Genomic DNA, 23827 nt, shown 5'->3' with positions numbered 1-23827 from the left:
TCTAAATGTAATTTCGTCGTATATTTTATTAAAGGTTCATTAGACACTCATATTAAAAACCAAAATATTTTATTTGGTCTCTAGTTATATAGTCCATTGTTTAACAAATACACGTCTCATTTTGCTTCTGTTCAAATAAAATGTAAGTAATTTTCAGACTCCTCGCCAAGCCTCAAAGTTTCATGTGAGTACCATCTCCAGCTTTCTCCTGTTTGTGTAAAGGGTCTTTTCATATGTTAATGATGGGGTATTGTCTTGTTTTACGGTTGTAATGGGGGTTCATCTATATTTTCAATAGAGATAACCCGATTTTCTTAGAAAGTGTTTAAAGCTTTGTAATATTGATATCAGTATATGTTAATCTTGTTGTTTCTAGTAGTGTCTATTACATGCAGTTCTGTTAAAAAGATTGTATACTGTCCCTTTAATGCAAATGTTGATTTATGTATCATGTATGAGTTCCACATTGGTTAATCTCCAAATATATTATTGTTAGCATATTTTTTCCCCCCACTCCTAAAAGGACTTTAAACCATATTAATTGTTAAAACAAATGTCTTTCTAAAAAAAAAATAACACAATAATGTCTCTTTAAGAAAATAGACTTTATTTAACACGTCAATATAAATCTGTTTTCAATATTTATTGTTTAAACAAGTACATGTAGATATACCAACAATCTGAAAATATTATATGTTAGCATATGTAATTTTGTTAAAGGGACAGTTTAGAAAACAAATAATGTTTTGCATTATTAAAAAAGTCAATTTTGTAATATCAATGATATCAAAGGTTTCTCACCAATTAATCATTTGTGTTTATTTTAATTTGCTAGCTAAACCTATGAGGTTCGTGTGCTCATTTCTTAGAGCTTGAAGAGTGCATGTAAATCATTATGCAATTTGACCACTAGAGGGCATTTGGATAGCATTTGTATATCTAAAACCTTGAGCTCATACAGCATATTTACCATGTATTGATCATTGCTGTCTAAAATGTTGTTATGTCAGAACAACAAATAAGTGGTCATTTTTCATAGGCATAGATACAAGGGTAAGCACATAAGTCACATGTATTTCTCCATGTTTTGTTGTTTCCAACTTGATAATGCGTAATACAGTGTTTTCTTTGTAATCAATAATTCTGACTGTCCCTTTAAGCTGTGTTATTGGCATTCAAACATAATATGCCATCATGGATAATTGTAATGGTAATTTTGTTTGCGATTCGGGAAACAGTTTGGACATCACATCACAGAAACCAATCAATATCATGAACAAGGATAGGTATGTGTTGTGGTTTTCACACACTTATAACCCACACTTTGCAAACAATCTGCCTCCATGGACCCGGTCCCATAGAAGTAGATTATATACAGAGTGTGGTCCACAAGTGTATGAAAACCACATCATCACATACCTATCCATTACACATTAAATAAAAAAAACATTAAACATGAAAACAAATACTTACTTCCTCTTCCTTCCCCTCTTCCCATGGGGCTGAGGCTCTGGGAGGGTCAACTGCCGACTCCGACGAGTTCTCATTGGAGATGTTGTGGGAAGAGTGGAAGGAAGAGTACTGGGACGACCAAGGTGAGGAGGAGGAGATGGGCCGGCAGGAGGAGATGGGCCGGCAGGAGAAGATGGCCCGGCAGGAGAAGATGGCCCAGCAGGAGAAGATGGCCCAGCAGCAGGAGGCCCAGCAGCAGGAGGCCCAGCAGCAGGAGGCCCAGCAGATGGCGGCCCAGGAGCAGGAGGCCCAGCAGATGGCGGCCCAGGAGCAGGAGTCCCAGCAGATGGCGGCCCAGGAGCAGGAGGCCCAGCAGATGGCGGCCCAGGAGCAGGAGGCCCAGCAGATGGTGGCCCAGGAGCAGGAGGCCCAGCAGATGGCGGCCCAGGAGCAGGAGGCCCAGGAGCAGGAGGCAGACCAGCAGATGGCGGACCAGGAGGCAGACCAGCAGGAGGCAGACCAGCATGCGCCTCCCGGAAGAAATTAAACATCTCTTGTTGGAGTCTAAAGGTTCTGTTTTGGCCTTCTTCTATTCGAGTAAGGAGGTGTATGATTTGGGTTTGGCCTTCAATGATTTTGTTTTGTCCTTCAAGAATTCTAGTTCTGCCTTCTATATTTTGTATCCGGGAGTTACGCATCTGGTCAATGTAGTCTAGTAGAACCCGCACCTCCGCTATTTCCTCTTGTTGTGCACGGCGGGGTGCCCGTGCACGGCGGCCTGCTGGTGCACGGCGGCCTGCTGGTCCTTGAGGGGCATCTGGTTCCGCGGCCTCTTCCTCTGCTTCCGGGGCCTCTTCGTCAAGGGGGGCCTCTTCGTCAAGGGGGGCCTATTCCCTCCGAGGTGGAGATTCATCCCCACCACTCTCATCCCGGGGAAAAGGAGGAGCCGGTAGTTGCTGTGCTGCCTCCTCCCCAGACTCTGTATATTTGAAAAAGAAATAAATGTATATATTAGCATATTTCCAAATAAAGCTTTAAATTACTTAGCTTACAATACAATTACAAATGCAGCCTCATTAATCCACTTTGAAATCTAACAATCAATACGATTTCCGCATTTTCTAAACCGTGTTTGTGATATCTCTGGTCAATCTGAATGTTTTAGCATTTGTTTTCAGTCTGTTTAAATGCACACCTAAACTATAGCCTAGATACTGATGTAACCGCAAAGTAATTGTGAATGTGTGTAAACAACGTAATAGCATTAATCTGATCCTTCAAGGGACATGAAACCCAATGTTTTATCTTTCATGATTTAGAAGCATACAATTATAATCAACTTTCTAATGTACTTTTCTTATCTAATTAGCTTCATTCTCTGGATATTCTTTGCTGAAAAGCATATCTAGATATGCTTAGAAGCTGCTGATTGGTAGCTGAATATAGCTGCCTCCTGTGATTGGTTCACCGTGTGCATGGCTATTTCTTCATTAAAGTATATCTAAAGAATGAATCAAATTAGGTAATATAAGTAAATTGGAATGTTGTTTAAAATTGTATTCTCTACCTTAATCATGAAAGTAAAGGTTTGCGTATAGTGTCCCTTGAAATACATTCGTATGTTAATTTATTCATAAATGAGCTTACCGTCAGATGAGAATGGCAGGTTCCCGGTATCAATTCCTCCGATACGACTATATCCACCTCGGAGATGCTGGGACGCAACATTTCCTCCCATCGGCAGTAATCGATTTCCAGTGCAGGGCCGCCACCGGTTCCTGCGGCATGTCGGGCCTCCCGGCTTAACTTTTTCTTAAGATCCATCTTGCAGTCCCGGTAGCGATGTTTAATAGAGTCCATATCTCTGTTCCGGCCACCCACTGCATTGACTGCATTCCTTATCTCATGCCAGAGCTTCCTCTTCTCAGTCGGGGTGGTCTTCTGATGCTGCAGCCTCCTATACCTGGCCATATAGGCTTCTACGAGGGCCTCCTTCTCCTCCATCGAAAACCTCGCCTCCCTAGTTGCCTTGGCCTTCCCCTGTGACGATGCCCTCTGTTTCCTGGACTGTGAAGCCCTACTCTGTCCGCCACTGGGCCCAGCCACTTGTTCATCTTGAACCAAGTGGCTGGGTCCACCCACCGCTTCCACCCCCGCTTCCTGCCCCCCTTCCTGCCCCCCTTCCTGTCCTGTTCCTCTCCCCCTCCCTCTCCTCCCCCCTCTACCTCTCCCCTGCCTGCCCTCCATCTCTTCCCTAAACTAAACCCCAACTAAGCAAACAAAAAGTGAGTGTGATCAAATGAAAGGGGGTCAAAATAAAGAACTAAAAAGACCAAAATAAGTGCTGAAAGTGTGAAAGGGATATAAATAAAAGAGGGTAAGGAGTATTTAAATGAACAAAATGAAGAAGAAGACTAAAAGGAGGATATGTAAACTAAATGTAACTAGGGGATGGGGATGGGATGGGGATGGGGTATGGGATAAGAGTAAATGGGATTACAGGGAATGGGACTACAGGGAATGGGGTATGGAGTGTAGTATGAGAGGGTATGGGGTATGGAGTGTATGTAGTGTTATTGATAAGTGTATGTATGTATTGAATGTGTTTGCGTGTAAATGTGTTGTGTACAGAAAAAGCACTCGCACACTCACCCACACCAACTGTCGTTCACTAACTCACACTAGCACTAACTCTCTAACTCACACTACCACTAACTCTCTAACTCACACTAGCACTAACTCTCTAACTCACACTAGCACTAACTCTCTAACTCACACTACCACTAACTCTCTAACTCACACTACCACTAACTCTCTAACTCCCACTACCACTACCTCTCTAACTCCCACTACCACTAACTCTCTAACTCACACTACCACTACCTCTCTAACTCACACTACCACTAACTCTCTAACTCCCACTACCACTAACTGACTCACAATAATGCACAAAATCTCTAAGCTTCAATCTCCAAAAACCCACCAGCAACACAGTGAGAGAAGCCATTCTTGTGTGGTGCTTATATACCCTGTGTAAATGTTTAATGATGTACCGGTTTGCGTTGTAAATTGTGTTCAGGTGTGCTTTATTCTTACTTATTATTTGTGCAATGTGTATTAGGTGTGTGAATTTGCGCATGCTCATTTGGAGTTAGTATTTGTGGAATGAGTAGAATGCGATGATGTCATAGTGCTCGTTTTCTATAACATTGTCCAATAGTATTATGTTTAAATGTTAATTTGCGATGGTGTGGTATTAGTGAAGTGTTGTATATGTATGTTTGTCCTAATATATAGTAATATTGAATGCGATTATTTTGCTAGTGTATGTTTTTTTTTTTTCCTTGTTGTTATTTTCCGTATTTCCGCATCTTAAAGTATATGCGTATTCCCTGTATTTTATTTAAATAAAATTCCCCCCGCTTCTGAATGTGTAATGCTTATGTGCTAAGTTTAGTGATTGTTGTTGTGACATTTGCGGCGTGTTATTGTTGTGCATGATGTGGTATGCGTCATATGACCGAGCTGTGCGTATTTCTCGCGAGATTGAGTGTTAGATGAAGAAAGCATGTTTTTTTGCATTTCCATTGATCTCTATGGGAGACTGTATAACGCGGGCAGGATTCCGCGTGTGAAATACATGCGTTAGGAGTATCGTTAGAAGTTTTTTTTTTAACTCTAAATACTGGCGTTAAACAATGCCGTGCGTTAGACATAAACCACGCGTAGCTATCGCACCCCATCTACCGCCAAACTCCAAATCTAGCCGTTATTTCATAAATAGCAACTTAGGCTACTTGTGTGTGGTTGTCTGCAACTGTCTAGAGTTGACATCTATTATTATAGATTGCATTTTTACATTATATAATCTATTCCTGCAGAATTGTTAAAATCCGTGTTTTTTTTGTTTGCCCAGAATATTTCAATTATAGAGAGTGCCAAATATAAGAAGTTTGATTTAGAGATTGCTCCTGAAATAGCCTTGTTATATTTCTTCCTTTTCTCTAATAAAACCAATAAAATATTATTGTATACTTTTAAGGAATGTTATGTTAGCATTTTCCAGTCATGTCATCCAATGAGAATTAATTGGGAGGATACATATATAGAAAAGACAAAAGTTTCCTTCTTGTATTGAATTGAATGTACAAGTAATATAGAAAATGTAGTTGTTATGCAATACCCAATTGAAAGTCTGACATTTCAATGTCAATTACAAATTGGATAATATTAAGGTAAATAAAACTCCAGGCCCAGATGGAATACACCCAAGGGTGTTGAGGGAGCTTAGCACTGTTATAGACAAACCTTTACTCTTAATTTTTCAAGACTCATTATCCTCAGGCATGGTACCCAAGGATTGGCGTAAAGCTGATGTGGTGCCACTCTTCAAAAAGGTAAGTAGGGATGATCCAGGAAGCTATAGACCAGTTAGTCTGACATCAATAGTGGGGAAGATATTTGAAGGGATTATAAGGGATTATATTGATGAGCATATTCGTGTAAACAAGATTATGAGTTCTAATCAGCATGGTTTTAGGAGAAATAGATCATGTCAAACTAATCTAATTAGATTCTATGAGGAAGTAAGTAAAAATATAGATAAAGGGGAATCAGTTGATGTGATATACTTAGATTTTGCAAAGGCGTTTGATACAGTGCCACATGAGAGATTAATGCACAAAAATAAGGGATTGGGAATAGCTGAAAATGTTAGTTTGTGGATAAATAACTGGATAAAAGATAGGGAGCAACGAGTAGTAGTAAATGGATCATACTCAGATTGGACAAAGGTAATCAGTGGAGTACCCCAGGGATCAGTGCTGGGCCCTATTCTTTTTAATATTTTTATAAATTACTTAGAGCTAGGATTAAATAGCGACATCTCTATTTTTGCAGATGATACTAAGTTAAGTAAGGTCATTAGGTCAGAGCAGGATGAACTTTCGTTACAAAGGGACCTGCAAAAATTAGAAGTATTGAGCAGGTAAATGGAAAATGAGATTTAATACGGGAAAATGCAAGGTTCTACATTTTGGAAGTAAAAATAAGCAGGCAACGTATTATTTAAATGGGACAAGACTTAGCCAAACACAAGAGGAAAGGGATTTGGGAGTAGTAATAGATAACAAGCTAAAGATGGGTGCACAATGCAGGGCAGCAGCTTCAAAGGCTAATAAGATACTAGCATGTATTAAAAGAGGCATTGACTCAAGGGAGGAAAGCATAATTCTGTCACTATTTAAAGCCCTGGTAAGACCTCACCTTGAGTATGGAGTGCAGTTCTGGGGACCAATCGCAAAAAAGATATTGCAGAACTAGAAAAAGTTCAGAGAAGGGCCACAAAGCTAATAAGGGGATTGGAGAATGTAACCTATGAGGAGAGGCTAGCCAAACTGGGTCTGTTTTCTTTAGAAAAAAGGCGCTTAAGAGGTGACATGATTACTTTATATAAATATATTCAAGGCCCATATATAGAGATGGCAGAAGTGCTGTTTATTCAAAGAAAATTGTTTGTGACCAGAGGTCACAATTTGAGGTTGGAGGAAAGGAGATTTAATCTCCTGCAACGGAAACGTTTTTTCACTGTAAGAACAATAACATTTTGGAACTCATTACCAAAGGAGGTAGTGAATGCCAATACCCTAGATACATTTAAAAATTACTTGAATACATTTCTGTCTATAAACAAAATTCATGGATATGATTGCTAGTATTAAAAGGCTCACCTTTTAGTGGGATTATTTAATCTTAACTGGAGCTTTTTGTATATATTTTAGATTTGTATAGGTTGAACTCGATGGACTTCGGTCTTTTTTCAACCTCATCTACTATGTTACTATGTTACAATCTTTCCAATATTGGTTCCTGATAATGAGGTTTAGGCTGATATGGGAAGCATGTTTATTGAGTGATCACAATCCAAAATTTACATACAAAAATAAAAGCGCTCTCTTAGGAACGAACAACAGCTCAGTAGCTTGTTCAATGCTGATTTACCGCCAAATGGTATTTGTCATAGAGAACAACTTTCCTGAAGTATATAAGTATGATCCAGCCTAGCAAGGTCAGTCCAGCACAGAAATACCAGGCAATCCTTCTCTGAACAAGGGACATGGCAACCCCAGACAATCATTTCAACCAACATTGGGTCTCGTCAGTGAGGTGCAGCCATATTCCTCTAACCACATTGGGCAAGTTGTTCCAAAAAGTATTTGACCAATAAAGGTCACAGCTACCAACATGTTTTTACAAGAAAATATCTTGACAACATGTATTCAGTTGTTAAGTACTGGTTATTAGGATCAAACCAGTGAATCCAAGTGAAACCAACATTTACAAAGGCCGCTTCACACCTATTAAGGTTACATTACAGTTGTTTAGAATTAACCTCTTAGTACATTGTGTAAGGGAAACCCCCATTTACATGTGTATGATTAACCTATTGTAATCCTGATAACTGATAAACAATGTGAATTCCAGTTGTATATAGGTATGATGGGTATACTGAGCATGTTTACTCAATGATTAAATTGACACAGTTAAGAATTTAAAAATATTTTTTTATTATTATTATTTCCCATTTTGTATATAGAAAGCACAGTTTTCCAGTTTGACAAGATATACCTCGGAAATCAAGAAGAACACTGCATGTTTCTATTATGAAGAAGTGGTTGCAACTTATTTCATCTTCTAAAAATGGATTTTAACAGTTCTAACACTCGGCTAGATTATGAGTTTTGCATTATGAGGAAAAAAGCAGAGTTATGGGTTAACGCTGCTTTTTCACTACCACTGCTATTACGATTCTTGTAGGTACAGCTGTCCCGCACACTTTTTTGGTCTTAACGCAAATTAACTTACGCAATTTGCGTAAAGTCTTTTTTTGATCGGACCTCAATAGCGCCGATATTACAAGCTTTTTCTGGGAGGCCAAAAAGTGAGCGGTAAAACCTATCCCGCAAGATTCGTAACGCATTCTAAAGTCAAAGCTGTAGCATAAAACTCATAACTAAAGTCCTAAAAAGTACACTAACACCCATAAACTACCTATTAACTCCTAATCCGAGGCCCTCCCGCATCGCAAACACTAAAAAAAATTTTTTACCCCCTAATCTGCCACTCCCGACATTGCCACCACTATAATAAACATATTAACCCCTAAACCCCCGCAAACCCGCATCGCAAACACTAGTTAAAAATTATTAACCTCTAATCTGCAGCCCCTAACATCGCCACCACCTACCTACATTTATTAACCCCTAATCTGCCTCCCCCAACGTCGCCGCCACTATACTAAATTTATTAACCCTTAAACATAAGTCTAACCCTAACCCTAACTCCCCCTAACTTAAATATAATTAAAATAAATCTAAATAAAACCTACTACTGTATTAATAACTAAATAATTCCTATTTAAAACTAAATACTCACCAGTAAAATAAACCCTAAGTTAGCTACAATAGAACTAATAGTTATATTGTATATAGCTTAGGGTTTATTTTTATTTTACAGGCAAGTTTGTATTTATTTTAACTAGGTGGAATAGTTACTAATATTACTATTTACTAACTACCTAGCTAAAATAAATACAAATTTACCTGTAAAATAAAACCTAACCTCTTACACTAACACCTAACATTACACTACAATTAAATAAATTACATAAATTAAATACAATTACCTAAATTACAAAAAACAAACAAAAACTAAATTGCACAAAATAAAAAAATAAATTATCAGATATTTAAACTAATTACACCTAATTTAATAGCCCTATCAAAATAACCCCCCCCCCCAAAAATAAAAAAACCCTAGCCTAAACTAAACTACCAATAGCCCTTAAAAGGGCCTTTTGCGGGGCATTGCTCCAAAGAAATCAGCTCTTTTACCCCCCAACAGTAAAACCCACCACCCACACAACCAAATCCCCAAATAAAAACCTAACTAAAAAAACCTAAGCTCCCCATTGCCCTGAAAAGGGCATTTGGATGGGCATTGCCCTTAAAAGGGCATTTCGCTCTTTTTCAATTGTCCAAACCCTAATCTAAAACTAAAACCCACCCAATAAACCCTTAAAAAAACCTAACACTAACCACTGAAGATCTACTTACAGTTTTGAAGTCCCCACATCCATCCTCAACGAAGCCAGGAGAAGTCCTCAGCAAAGCGGCAAGAAGTCCTCAACGAAGTCGGGAGAAGTCTTCATTCAAGCCAGCAGAAGTGGTCCTCCAGATGGGCAGAAGTCTTCATCCAGACGGCATCTTGTATCTTCATCCATCCGGCGTGGAGCGGCTCCATCTTCAAGAGCATCCTCTTCTTTCGACGTCTTCTTTCCCGAAAAAAACTACAGAAAACATTTAGGCCAGGGTGTTTTCAAACCTGTTCTCAGGCCTCCTTTACAGGCCAGATTTTTAAAATTACCTTGGGTGAGAGCAGGTTAATATCCATGTTTACTAATCAGCTGGCTATTTCACCTGAGCTCCAGTTCAGATATCCTCAAACTCTGGTCTCTTAGGAAAACCTAAGAACAGATTTCAGAATCCCTGATAAAATCTGATAGATTGAAATCAACCCCAGTAAAAGCTAATAAGGAGGCACATCTTTCAACATTGCTATATTTGCACACTACTGAAAATCAAGACACTGGCTATATATCCGCGGATCCAATTCAATAAAATGGGGACAGCTGATTTATTTATCAAAATAAAGGTAAGGCAGGATTTGTAGGTAGGTAGACATTACTTCCTCTTGCTATCTCTCTAAAGCTCTCTGCAAGTTAATCTAAGCAGAGTCGTCAGTACTGTGAGGTCCTCCAAAGTATTTTAAAAAGGAAAATGTTACCTTGAGAACTGTTTATCTTGATATGCAGAGTTCTGGATATGAAGAAGAGGAAAGTACATTGCAAAAAGACCTTATGTACTATACCAACTTCTATTTTGTGCTCTTTGTAAATTGTTGTACCTGTTCTATTTTTTTTTCTGTAGACACTGAACACATAGACCTTCCCTTTATACACTATACAAGCCATTAATAATAGAATGAACTAAATAGATAGATAGATAGATAGATAGAAAGATAGATAAAACATATGGAACTATATTTATTTTGATATTAAATGAACTGTGTAAATGTAGGAAAGTCTTCTATTTATTAAATATTAATTTGTTAACTTATTACTGTTATGATGTTAGCCAAAAATGAATGTTATTATGATTCTTCAGATAGCTCCAGTTGCAAACTAACAAATAAAGTATCTTTTATGTTGGTTTATGAAATATACCACAGACTCCAAAATGATTTCTAAAAGTATTGTTAAGAAAAAGATTTGCAGTTGTAATGAAACTTAAAAGTAGTAGGTCGCAGGTCTCTGTAGGACTGAAATGGTTAAATGAGATACATTTAATCTCACTTCACTAATGCACAATTTAGGATTGTGCAGCTGCTATGACCCTGTACCATTGCTATTGTTGGCAGTTCAAAACGTTGAATATCAATAGACTTATTCCAGCACCCTTTCAACTCACTCTGTGACTGGAAAGTACACTCCTATTGCTCAGCCTTCACCTTTGGCCCACAGCATCTTCTCGGCTACAAACTTCAAAGAGTTCTGCTCAAACTAAAAAAATACCTTCTTGAAAATAAAGAATAGCGATATCCACACAGTTCTTTAAAAACTCAGCAACATATTGTGACTTAGAATGGGCTATAATCACATCTTAAAAGCAGAAGGTAAAGGTTCATTCAAATTGTGTCACAAGACCTGTTGCATTCATTCAAACTGTGTTGCAAGACCTGTTACATAAGTTTATAATATATCAAACATAAAAAGAGCTATTGTTTTCTCAAGAGATACTTTTGTTTGTATGATGCTTAGAAATATAAATACATATATATATATATATATATATATATATATATATATATATATATATATATATATATATATATGTATATATAGTGTAGCAGACTTTAGTTTTTAACCATATATAGAATTATACATGCTGCAATTGAATGCTCAGAAATAGCTTTAGGATGCCTATCTCCTTATGTTATGGGATGTATGCCTAGTTTATTCCTAAAAAACTGTGCACCAAGTCCAGTCTATATATGCAGTCAATTTTCATTTCTTTAAATACAGAGAAACAGATAGTACACTTCTCAGTTAACTGAAGAAATTAGCTACTGCTTAGCTTTTTATGGAATTTGGCAGGTACTTTTTTACTGTGTAGCTGGTGATGTTCATTTATTTATACATTTTTTATTTTATGTGTGATAAAAAAAATTGAGCAGTAGTTGCTAAGATATTAATGCTTGAAATAACTTATTTTTTATATATTTTGAGTATGCACAGTAAAAGCAAAAAGTTGTGTGTTTAGTAGCATCTTTTTGATCATTCTGGAAATCATAGTCCCAGGTATTGGTCTGCATGGAGCTGTAGTCTAGAGGGCAGTGAGTAATTGCAGGGTATTCTTATAGAATGATGACAACACACACATTGCACCAGGAGCAGATTGAGCAGTCGGGCAATAGGACCTGGACTGAGGGTCTTGCAAGTAAAGGGGCCCCAAGGGGGGGATCCTGGTGTACTACTTATACTCACAGTCACAGTTTGTTAAATGTTCTCGCACTGTGGTGTCAGGAGCTACTCTAGCAATTGTGATTGTGAGGGAGAAGGCTGCAGCAAGCAGATCAATTTTAGTATGGGACAGCTGCACTAATATTTGTGTCCTGGAGTGTGCAGCAGATAGATGATCAGGAGCCAGTGCAGTGCTTACAGCTGTAAATTAGCAGATTGGGTGTCCTATGCCTAGATAAGAAGTCTGCTGCTTTGGGGGCCATGTAGAGTGGGGTTTGGCCTTGAAAGGGTAGGGGGCCCTTGGAGGAGGGTCTGAGGCTGTGGGGGCCCTGGTGTATGGGGTCTCTAGCCCTTAAGGTTGGGGTCCTTGGTGGGGGTGAGGCAAGAAGGTGGTGAGTTGAGGGAGGGGCATAGGAAGCAGGGTGGGGGCCATTCCCAAATTTTTTTCTGTGAGCCTTGTTTGGTTGGTTTCAGTCTGCCTCTGCATACCACACAAACACCACAGACTGCACAATTAAAATACACATGCACTGTAATGGGACTGTTGTTTTTCTTGGATGATGTGGCCTTATTTGGAAGTCACAGAGTTAATCACATATTTTAAAGATAGAGCGGGGTTGATGATGTAAAGAAGCTCAGCAGCCACCCTCGTCTGTTTCTGAGGGAAAACTGAGATGGCTTTAGCAGCTATGAAGCAGTTCTGTATCAGTGATAGCATGCAGAGCAACTAGGATTTTTCCAGCCAAGAAAATATAAATATTAACCCGCCAGTATTGTAACAAACATAAAATATGAGTATTTGGCTGAACAAAGAACTTAGTTGTTTCTTGTAAATAAAGAGAGAAACATTATATTCCCTAAAGGGCATTTATTTAAAATTAAAAAAGAAACACAGGAAAACTTTAGTAGATAACATATCACACACAGATACATCTGTAACCAAGTTTGAGATCCCAATCTGGGGCTCCATTACATTCAAGGGATGCCATCTTTAATCGCATACCTTGAATTCCCTATTCAGTGTACGACGGAGATCGTACGAATTGGATCATCCACGCTCCATGGCTCAGCGGTCGCAGGTCTTCAGTTCCAGGGTCGCCGGTCTTCAGTTCCCAGGTCGCCGGTCTTCAGTTCCGCGGTCATCGGCCTTCAGCTCTGCCCTCCGCTCCGTGCCAGCTTGTTCATGGAAGAAGGAAGAAGAGGTCGCCGCTTGGAAGAAGACTTCACCGCTTGGAACAGGACCTTCTCCGCCGGACTTCAGGAACCGTGAGTACCAACCTGGGGGTTAGACTTTTTTTTTGGGGGGGGGGGGTTTAATTTAGATTAGGGATGGGCAATTCTTAAAATGCCCATACAAATGCCCTTTTCAGGGCAATAAGTAGTTTAGGTTTTTTAGTGTTAGGTTTATTTATTTGGGGGGTTTGGTGGGTGGTGGGTTTTACTGATAGGCAGGACTAAAAGAGCTGTTTAACTTAGGGCAATGCCCTGCAAAAAGCCCTTTTAAGGGCTATTGGTAGTTTAGCATTAGATTAGGGGGTGTTTTTATTTTGGGGGGCTTTTTTATTTTCATAGGGATTAGGTTTATTTTTAAAATAATGTTAGTTTTTTTAAATTTTATTAGTAACTTTAGTTTTTTTTAATGTAGGTAATTTGGGTTAATTTAGGGGGTGTTATGTGTGTGCATATATATATATATATATATATATATATATATATATATATATATATATGCATATATTCTTGTGTGTATATATATTCATATATATATATATATATATAATATATATATATATATATATATATATATATACAGTATATACTTTTATATATATATATATATATTATATATATATATATATATATATATATACAGTATATACTTTTATATATATATATATATATATATATATATATATATATATATATATATATATATATATATATATATATATATATAGTATATATAACCCATTAAACTTAATTCACCATTGATGTGTCATGATAAACAAAAAGAAAGCAATTCACCTTTTCATTTCATCCCCTTTTAACTCTTTTTATTCTGGTGGCATCTGTATAAAACAGTTTATAAAGCACAGCATGACTTTAACAGTGTATGGCCAAAAAAAATCCACTTGCAGACATCTATTTTCTCCCGTTTCAATGTCTTTCATGAAAACTATTTTTTGTTCTACAATGTGAAAGATTAATGCATACCCCTCTTAAATGATTTTGTTTCTGCTCTAATAGATGTTGCCACTGACTGATAAAAGAGGGAGTTTTTTCTAAGAATTATAAAATTATCACTCATTTAAATTGAATTTATATGCATATTGTGTCTAATTTATGTTGAATATTGAACTAATCATGTATATAATTGTAAATTATAAAAAGGTAAAAAAAAAACAAGATTAGAAAAATAAATGAAAAAAGAAAATAGATCTTTTTAATCCTTTTGGAAATAAGCACAGGATTTTGTGTGCTCTAATACATTACAAATTCAGACATGTCTATTGGCCTTTTAAACACCACAGCAGGAGCTTCTTAGTAAGAGAACATAAGGAGAGAGACTGTCACCTTTGCAGGCAGTGACTAACTCCTCCCTCTACATTTTCTTAAACTGGTCTAAAAACTAACAGACCTCCACTTCATATTTTTAAGGGGAAATTCTAGCAAAAAAAAATTATGCTGGGTTGTATAAGCAACTTTGAAAGATGTGTACAGTTAAACAAAATGCTGTTTTAGACTATTTTTTTAAACTCTTGTTAGTGTGTATGCATCTGGTATGTGCTTAACTTACAGGCATGCATGTAATTGGTGTATGTGCCTAACTTATAGGCATGCATATGATTGGTGTATGTGCTACATTTTATGCATACATGTGATTGGTGTATGTGATTAACTTATAGGCATGCATATGATTGGTGTAATTGGTGTATGTGCTTAACTTACAGGCATGCATGTGATTGGTGTATGAGATTAACTTATAGGCATGCATATGATTGGTGTAATTGGTGTATGTGCTTAACTTATAGGCATGCATATGATTGGTGTATGTGCTTAACTTACAGGCATGCATGTGATTGGTGCATGTGATTAACTTATAGGCATGCATATGATTGGTGTATGTGCTTAACTTACAGGCATGCATGTGATTGGTGTATGTGCTTAATTTACAGGCATGCATGTGATTGGTGTATGCGATTAACTTATAGGCATGTATATCATTGGTGTATGTGCTTAACTTACAGGCATACATGTGATTGGTGCATGTGATTAACTTATAGGCATGCATATGATAGGTGTATGTGCTTAACTTACAGGCATGCATGTGATTGGTGTATGTGCTTAACTTACAGGCATGCATGTGATTGGTGTATGTGATTAACTTATAGGCATGCATATGATTGGTGTATATGCACCAATCAGTAGGTTACTAGGTTCCATTGGAGTTTTAAAATATATGAAAATGCTGCTTAAAATTACATTCTGAAACACAATATTTTTGCTAAAATAAATCCTGATTGCTGGTAACATATTTTTCTTCTTAGATATTTTAATACATTTATGGCCATTCAATCCTAAGGGTTTAGCAAGTTAAACCCCATAATAAAGAGCTGTACTGGCAGCTTAATAATATACAATATATGTATATTATTCTAAAAGGAAAACCAAGAAATGGACCCCTGACACAGCCAGGTACAGAACTAAAAATAATATACCATGTTTATTTTTAATATTTTTTCACAAAATATGAAAATGCATTAATGTCCATTTGCTTAGCATATTACTTTCAGGGCTTGACATATTTTATTTTTGCATCCTTAGATTATTTTTTATTATTCTCTATATATCTTTTTACAAACACACTTGCCTTATTCCTAAAAGAAGGGTGAGGTTGATTCTCGATATGCGCTGGATTGTAAATTCTAAATCATTTTGTCAGTTCTTGATTTAGTTTGACTACAAAGCCAAAGTGGTTTGATAGAGAAACCAACATCTTTCTTAGCAAATATGCAACACAAAGAAAATGGCTTTATTTGTTGGCAGAACTGCATTATCCTATACAACTCCCCATTTACAGTTCCCCATTTGCAACCAGCAGATAATTTGTTTACTCTCTAGTTTGTGGAACTTATCTTTCTAAATAATTCCTCAATTCAGATTTCGTTTATATAGATGTATACAGAAGCTTATTTTAAATTAGCCCTATGGAAAAAAAAATCCAACTTGGCTCATCATAAAGATTTGTTTAAACAACAGTAATATAAACAAATCAATGTAATTGTAATAAGAATTAAGAAAATGCTCTCACCCTAATATTCCGAATGCAATTTTAAAGGACCAGTCAACACATTAGATTTGCATAATCAACAAATGCAAGATAACAAGACAATGCAATAGCACTTAGTCTGAACTTCAAATGCGTAGTAGATTTTTTTATAACAAATTTCAAAATTATGTATATTTCCACTCCCCTTGTACCATGTGATAGCAATCAGCCAATCACAAATGCATGTATGTATAGTCTGTGAATTCTTGCACATGCTCAGTAGAATCTGGTGACTCAAAAATTGTAAATATAAAAGACTGTGCACATTTTTTTTAATGGAAGTAAATTGGAAAGTTGTTTAAAATTACATGCTGTATCTGAATTATGAAAATTTAATTTAACCTGAGTGCCCTTTAACTTGAAAAATGACTACAACACATTACCAAGGAGCACTTTCTATAACATTAAAAGGTTTAACATTTTTTGAGGAGTAGCTTTAAAGCAAGTAATAAAATCAGGTTTTCTTCTGTTTTTCAAATGTGATTTAAAAATGTAATTGTGTTATTAACACAATATTTTTTATAACAAATGTAATTATATGATTACTTTAGATTATTAAACATTTAGTTAATCTACTCTGATAAAACCAATATTAACTCATTTGAGCTGTGGAAAAGAAAGAGAAATAAAGAGAAAGAAAAAGAAAGAAAAGGAAAAGAAAGAAAGCTATACTGGCACTTGATAAACTCCTCAACATGTTTTTTTTTTTCATAATAACTGTTTTTAAACAGATGTGGCATTCATAAATGAGCTCTCTATGAAAATTATTTTCCCTCAAAATTTGTTTTTGTAAAACTATCTAAAAAATGCATTTTAAGAATAGTATTTCTCTGATTTCTAAATGCAATTTTTTTATAACAGGTTTTATTGGTGCAAAATATTCATCAAAGAATCTATATACTCTTTTGTCGACTTTAAAAAAAGTATATTTCAAAATGTTTTACCAGGTGTACTATCAAGAAGTTTTCTTCTCACTAAGCAGTAATACGTTAGTATCAGTTGTTTACTTCTTAGTTTTAATTTATATACTAACATATTTCACCTAACTTTTTTTTTTTTTTTTTTTAGAAAAATGTTTATGTTTAATGGTGTTGTTCCTTATACATGATAAAAAAATGTTTGACTTCAATGCCTTCTTAGGCTAAAGTTCCTATGGTCCCCATTTAGTGTGAAGCATATTATATTGCTTTTTATGGGGTTTTGTAATCCACATCCTTTGAAAACCGATTTATCTAACACTTTCAAACCCATTTGTGCCACGAAAACACCCCCTATAATTTGCATGGGGACAATTCAAATTGATTTTCTCAATAAATAAAAAAACACTTTGTTCACCTTATCCATTGATCTGCTAAATAACATATTCATGATACACTTTATTTCGCCAAAAGTAAGTAGACACCTGACCATAACACATTCATGAGCTTGTTGCACATTCCAGTTTCTGTGCTGATGTTTCTTCCAGGGGCCATTTGGAGCTTTGTAGTAAGTGATGCAAAACATGATAGGAGATTATTACATGCTTTAGCACTCGGCGACCTTGTTCTGTGAGTTTGAGTGGCCAACCAGGGTTGGATTGGAAATAAAAAAGCAGGCCAGGAAAAATGTAATGACCAGCCCTATTTTCTGTTGAGCTTGCAGAATGTGCACTCTCCATTTTTCTCAGGGGGATTACTGAGATACTCTTACACAAGGAGAATGCTACCTACCAGAATGCATAGTGTCTACTATAAAATAAGTAAGTTGTTTACTGTTTTACACAATCTCTTTCTTTTATGATTACTTTGATTTAACTTATTTGTTTTTACAAAAGGAGCATTGGTTAATATCCCTTTTATCTTCTTTTATATTACACAAAATAGTCACAGAGACTGCAGGACTGTTGCCGTTTGGAAACCAGTAGAATCCAGCATCCTTAATATTGTTCAAATGTGTCTACTTACTATTACCAACAGCATTGGGGCACTGCAGATTAACTGCTTTCTTCAATTCAAAATGCTGTGCAGCTCACTCAGCAGGCATTGTGAATGGTGGGGGAGGCATTACTTACTTTAACTTCCCTGTTCAAAATGGTTGCCTAGTAGCAGCCATGTATTAAAAAAAAGTAGTTCTTCTGCAATCTATGGTAATTGCTATGATTTGTAATGAATGAATGAATCATTTTAGGGCCATACTCACATCATGCAAAAGGTTTTCATATATTCAGACATTTAAATCATTTACTATATTGACTTATGTCATTAAAGTTAATGTCCCAATTAGTTGGTTAACTTACTAAAAATAAAATTTTAGTCCACACTGATTTGGTGGACAGAACAGCCTCATTCACTCCCACAAAGTAAATTATGCTATTGCTGCATTATTGAAATTTTGAAAAATGCTTGATAGCCTTGTGAGTGTGTGATGTGACTGTGCTGTTGGGTTGGGGGGGCTGGTTCAGTCCAAGATCCAGCACAGTTTAAGCACAGTCACATCGCACAGTGATAGGGAGGCCTTAATTACCATCACACCATAGAAATATATCATAATGCCCCTCATTTGAAAGAGTATGGTCCCACAATTAAAATAAGGAGCTTTATGTCATTATATCCAGTAATCATCAAAGTAGTAATGAAAATCTGGCAGTGACTGCTAACCTCATTTTGTGTATACCTCAAAGAAAAAAATAGATTTTTATGTGTAAATGCAACAAATGCCAAACTAAAATCAGCTCTAGCACAGAGGTGAGAAAAAGGTTCAATCAGATTGAGCTTGCATTCTATTGGCTGTTCCGATCAGCCAATAGAATGCAAGCTCAATCTGATTGGCTGATTGGATCAGCCAATCGGATTGAACTTGAATCTGATTGGCTGATTGAATGAGCCAATCAGATTTTTCCTACCTTAATTCCGATTGGCTGATAGAATCCTATCAGCCAATCGGAATTCGAGGGACGCCATCTTGGATGATGTCATTTAAAGGAACCTTCATTCGGCGAGTAGGCGTCGGTTGAAGAGGATGGTTCTGCGTCAGCTGGGAAGAAGATGGCTCTGCTCCGCTCCGGATGGATGAAGATAGAAGATGCCGCTTGGATGAAGATGTCTGCCGGTCCGGATGTCCTCTTCTGCCCGGATAGGATGAAGACTTCTGCTGGTCTGGATGTCCTCTTCTGCCCCATCGGATGAAGACTTCGGTCCGGCTGGGTGAAAACGACTCAAGGTAGGGAGATCTTCAGGGGGCTTAGTGTTAGGTTTATTTAAGGGGGTTTGGGTGGGTTAGAGTAGGGGTATGTGGGTGATGGGTTTTAATGTTGGGGGGGGGTTGTATTTTTTTTTACAGGCAAAAGAGCTGATTACTTTGGGGCATGCCCCGCAAAAAGCCCTTTTAAGGGCTGGTAAAAGAGCTGATTACTTTGTAATGTAGAATAGGGTAGGGACTTTATTTTATTTTTTTATTTTATTAGGGGGCTTAGATTAGGTGTAATTAGTTTAAAATTCTTGTAATATTTTTTTATTTTTGTAATTAGAGTTTGTTTTTTTTGTATTATAGAATAGTTTATTTAATTGTAGGTAATTGTAGGTAATTTATTTAATTAATTTAATGATAGTGTAGTGTTAGGTTTAATTGTAACTTAGGTTAGGATTTATTTTACATGTAATTTTGAATTTATTTTAACAAGGCAGCTATTAAATAGTTATTAACTATTTAATAGCTTTTGTACCTAGTTAAAATAAATACAAAGTTGCCTGTAAAATAAAAATAAATCCTAAAATAGCTACAATGTAATTATTAATTATATTGTAGCTATATTAGGGTTTATTTGATAGGTAAGTATTTAGTTTTAAATATTAATAATTTAGTTAATTTTAGGAATATTATTTTGTTTAATATAAATTATATTTATGTTAGGGGGGTGTTAGGGTTAGAGTTATGTTTAGGGGTTAATAACTTTATTATAGTAGCGGCGACGGTGCAGGCGGGAGATTAGGGGTTAATAATTGTAGGTAGGTGGCGGCGATGTTAGGGAGGGCAGATTAGGGGTTAATACAATTTATTATAGTGTTTGCGAGGCGGGAGTGCGGCGGTTTTAGGGATTAATACATTTCTTATAGTGGCGGCGAGGTCCGGTCAGCAGATTAGGGGTTAATAAGTGTAGTTAGGTAGCGGCGACGTTGGGGGGGCAGATTAGGGGTTAATAAATATAATATAGGGATCGGCGATGTTAGGGGCAGCAGATTAGGGGTTAATAAGTATAACGTAGATGGCGGCGATGTCCGGTCGGCAGATTAGGGGTTAAAAAAATGTATTAGAGTTGCGGCGATGTGGGGGGGGGCCTCGGTTTAGGGGTACATAGGTAGTTTATGGGTGTTAGTGTACTTTAGAGCACAGTAGTTAAGAGCTTTATATTCGGCGTTAGCCCATAAAACTCTTAACTACTGACTTTCTTTGGCGTTAGGAGTCTTGTGGGTAGAGGGTCTACCGCTCACTTCTCACAAGACTCCAAATACCAGCGTTAGGCAGATCCCATTGAAAAGATAGGATACGCAATTGGCGTAAGGGGATCTGCGGTAGCCTGGAATCGCGGTAGGGAAGTGAGCGTTAGACCCTTTCCTGGCTGACTCTAAATACCAGCGGGCGGCCAAAAGCAGCATTAGGAACCCTTAACGCTGCTTTTGACGGTTAATGCCAAACTCTAAATCTAGCCGATAGTAATAAGGCTGTAGGACACTGGAGATGAAGGAAAAACTGTACAAAATCAGAATACAGATGCAAAGTCCAAAAGCAAGCTGAAGTAAAATACCCACTAAGGGATGAAACAAAACCAAAGTCAGGGGAAGTCAAGTCAAATCAGAAAATACAAAAAGTAAATTGCCAGAGTAAATGATAGTTAACACATTTAATACACAAGTAGCATCACGTGGCAGAGAGAGCTTCTAAGGACTGCAACAAGTAAGGCCTATTTGATCTTCTAGGCCTCCTTAAAGGTACATAACTCTTAGTTGCAGCAGGAACTGAAGTCACTATATTTAACAAATGCCTGTTATGACATGATCACAGATTATAAAAACAAAACAGTTAATTGCAATTTCTTTTTATTTTGGCTTTTTGTTATTAGATTGATTTGATAGTCTGGAAATGAGTGTATGCATTATGTGAATAGTTAAACGTGTCATATCTAAAATTCGCTTTTCATTTAAAGAGATATAAAAAAGTAATAAGAAATTAAGTGTTAGAGCATTTTATGACTGCACTATGTCTTGCATGACATGATTATGTGTCTTACTCCTCCAAAGGGCTTAAACACAGGGCTAGATTACATGTTGCGCACTAGGCGTACTGTGAGTTGCGATATGAATATCATAACCACCCTAACTTTAGCACTGTATTACAAGTTAAAAGTAAACGCGACCACTTGAGTGCAAATGTAAATAGTACCCTTGCGTAAAGGGTAAGGGGTTAAAAAAATGTACACCAAACACAACATAAATAGATTAAAAAAGTAAGTTACACTCAAATATATAGGCAATATAATACAAAATCTTCATAGAAATAATATTTTAAAAAGTTATATGGGTTTAAATGTACATGGTATATGGTATTTGACAAGGTGAAAATACCTAAAAATAAGAAACCCCCTTTTCATTCATATTTAGTATTTAATAATGTGTTTTACTATGTATGTACTGTAAATATTTTACATTCCAATGTTCTTCACATAGGTTAATTTGTTATTTGTTTCTCTAAAATATTTTTTTCTATATATAGCTGTATAAATTCATAAATATATATAGGTATAGATAAACATTTTATAAAACAAAAACACATCATATATATATATATATATATATATATATATATATATATATATATATATATATATATATATATATATATATATATATATATATATATATATATATATATAAAAATACATTCACCGGCCACTTTATTAGGTACACCTGTTCAATTGCTTGGTAACACAAATTGCTAATCAGCCAATCACATGGCAGCAACTCAATGCTTTTAGGCCTATAGACGTGGTGAAGGCAACTTGCTGAAGTTCAAACCGAGCATCAGAATGGGGAAGAAAGGGGATTAAAGTGACTTTGAATGTGGCATGGTTGTTGGTGGTGCCAGACAGGCTGGTCTGAGTATTTAAAAAACTGCTGATCTACTGTGATTTTCACGCACAACCATCCCTAGGGTTTACAGAGAATGGTCCGAAAAAGAGAAAATATCCAAATAACCAAAAGCCAAAATAAAAAGGCATTGCAATTAACTGTTTTGGGATGTGGTGGAACGGGAGATTCACATCATGGATGTGCAGCCGCCAAATCTGCAGCAACTGCGTGATGCTATCATGTCAACATTGACCAAAATGTCTGAGGAATGTTTCTAACACCTTGTTGTATCTATGCCACACATAATTAAGGCAGCTCTGAAGGCAAAAGGGGGTCAAACCTGCTACTAGCAAGGTGTACCTAATAAAGTGGCCGGTGAGTGTGTGTATATATATATATATATATATATATATATAAACATTCATAAATAAAAATAAAATTTTATCCTTTATGAAGAACATATGAATGTAAAAATATTTATTACTCATTTCGAATTAGCGCTGTATTTTGAACACAGTGTTGGGTTATGGAGAAGTTAACACGGTTGTGGTATCGGACGTCCTACAATTAGCGTGCGTTAACTTTTTACAAGTCTCTTTTCAGAGGTATTAGTGCTTAAGAGGGAGCGCTAAATACTGCTCCACTATTACTCTGGCCCACATTTAATTATTCTGTTATTCTATCATTTCCCACCTACAAACCTTAAAAAACTGGAGATACATACGGCTAGATTACGAGTTTTTCATTTGGGCTGTGCGGTGCTAACGAGCAGTTTATGCTCACTGCTCACTTACAGACAGCGCTGGTATTACGGGTTTTTACAACCCAGACAAAAAGTGTGCGTTGAGCAAAATTCTGCTCCTTACCGCACTCCAATACCAGGGCTGCTTATGTTAGCGGTGAGCTGGTGTAACGTGCTTGTGCACGATTTCCCCATAGGAATCAACGGGGAGAGCCGGCTGAAAAAAAGTCTAACACCTGCAAAAAAGCAGCGTAAAGCTCCTTAATGCAGCCCCATTGATTTCTATGGGGAAATCATATTTATGTCTACACCTAACACTCTAACATGAACCCCGAGTCTAAACACCCCTAATCTTACACTTATTAACCCCTAATCTGCCGCCCCCAACATCGCAGACACCTACATTATATTATTAACCCCTAATCTGCTGCTCTAGACACCGCCGCCACCTACATTATACTTATGAACCCCTAATCTGCTGCCCCCAACATTGCTGACACCGACATTATATTCATTAACCCCTAATCTGCCGCCACCAATGTCGCTGAAACCTACCTACACTTCTTAACCCCTAATCTGCTGCCCCCAATGTTGTCGCCACTATAATAAACATATTAACCCCT

Source organism: Bombina bombina, chromosome 2 (assembly GCF_027579735.1).
Source record: "Bombina bombina isolate aBomBom1 chromosome 2, aBomBom1.pri, whole genome shotgun sequence".
NCBI classification, from domain to species: Eukaryota; Metazoa; Chordata; class Amphibia; order Anura; family Bombinatoridae; genus Bombina; species Bombina bombina.
Note: the sequence above shows the minus strand (reverse complement) of the source record.